The sequence below is a fragment of the Mustela nigripes genome, chromosome 6 (assembly GCF_022355385.1).
Source record: "Mustela nigripes isolate SB6536 chromosome 6, MUSNIG.SB6536, whole genome shotgun sequence".
In the NCBI taxonomy this organism is placed as follows: Eukaryota; Metazoa; Chordata; class Mammalia; order Carnivora; family Mustelidae; genus Mustela; species Mustela nigripes.
In genome coordinates this window covers 10244146-10245404 of record NC_081562.1, presented here as the reverse complement: position 1 = coordinate 10245404, position 1259 = coordinate 10244146, and positions in this window count along the sequence as shown.

Genomic DNA, 1259 nt, shown 5'->3' with positions numbered 1-1259 from the left:
CCCCCAGTGCTACCAGAGTCCTCTCTTCCCTCGGAGGCTCCAGTCCGGTCCCCGGGAACGACTCAGCTTCTCAGCCAGCAAGGATCGGAGTAAGGGGCGGTTCACTGGGGGGGTTGCTGAGCCCTGTGGGGCCAGCCCTCCCGTGCTGTTCTGCAGGCAAGGCTTCCCCTCGAGCCTGGGCAAGGCCGCCCACCATTTCCCCTCCCAAGCACATGATGGGGAGTCCTATACTTCAAAAAACCAGTTTCACTTTGCCTTACTTGTTGTTTCCCGGGCTGAACCCCTTCCGGCAGACGCCACTGGGACGTCTTCCCAGAGCCCAGCATGCTCACTTTTCCATCCAGCAGGTGAGGAGGGCTGCCTGTCTGCCCCAGGTCTTGCTGGGTGCGCGTGGGAGAGCTTCACGTCCCCGCAGAACCCCCACCCCCACCCCAGACACAGGCCTCCTGCAGTGGGACTTCCGGGTGCCCTGACCCCTGCACCCCCCCAGCCGCGTGGCTGCTTCCTGTTCCCTTCCCCAACAGGCCAGACTCCGCGCGGACACCTGTGATGTCCCTGAAAGACTAGTAGGAGGGCTCTTGTAACCCAGATGAAACCCTGCTCCTGGCGCTCCTGCCCCGGGGTCCCGGGGTCCCGGAGTACCAGCTGGGGCGGGGGGCGGTCTCGTGCAAACCGTGCTAGGGCTGCAGAGTGAGATGGGCCTGTGCACAGCCTTGGGCTGGGAGTCTCTCTGCTCCCAGTGGGGGCCCTGGCGCACTATGTGACTTTGAGCGAGGGGCTGCCTTTTCTCGCCTTTTGGTTCCTTGTCTGTAGTGGGGAGGGTCCCAGGGAGCTGTAAGGCCCCCTGAGGCCTTCTCAAAGAGCCCTTGAGCAAACTGGTTCCCCAAGGTGTTGGCCTAGAGTGACCCAAAGGTGACAGAGACAGGGATATCTTCTTCATCATCCCGACCTACCCCCTTCCCTTTTCCCTAGTCAGTCCGGCCATCTGCCATGCTGCAGGGGCCTCTGAGTGGCCCGCATGGGAAGCAGGCCCCATGGTTAGCTCAGAGGCCAGCATGGAACCCATGAGCCGGGAGCTCAGCATGTCACACAGCCCGGAGGGACGTGGACCCAAGGGACCCACCACGGGAGCCCTGCTTCTGTCCGAGGGGCTGGGGTCTGATGATGGGTGATGGTCCTCAGGCTCCACTTGTGGAGGAGTCCTAACCAAATAACACGTGTCAGCTTGGCCCACGGTCGGGGGCACCGAGCAGCACACA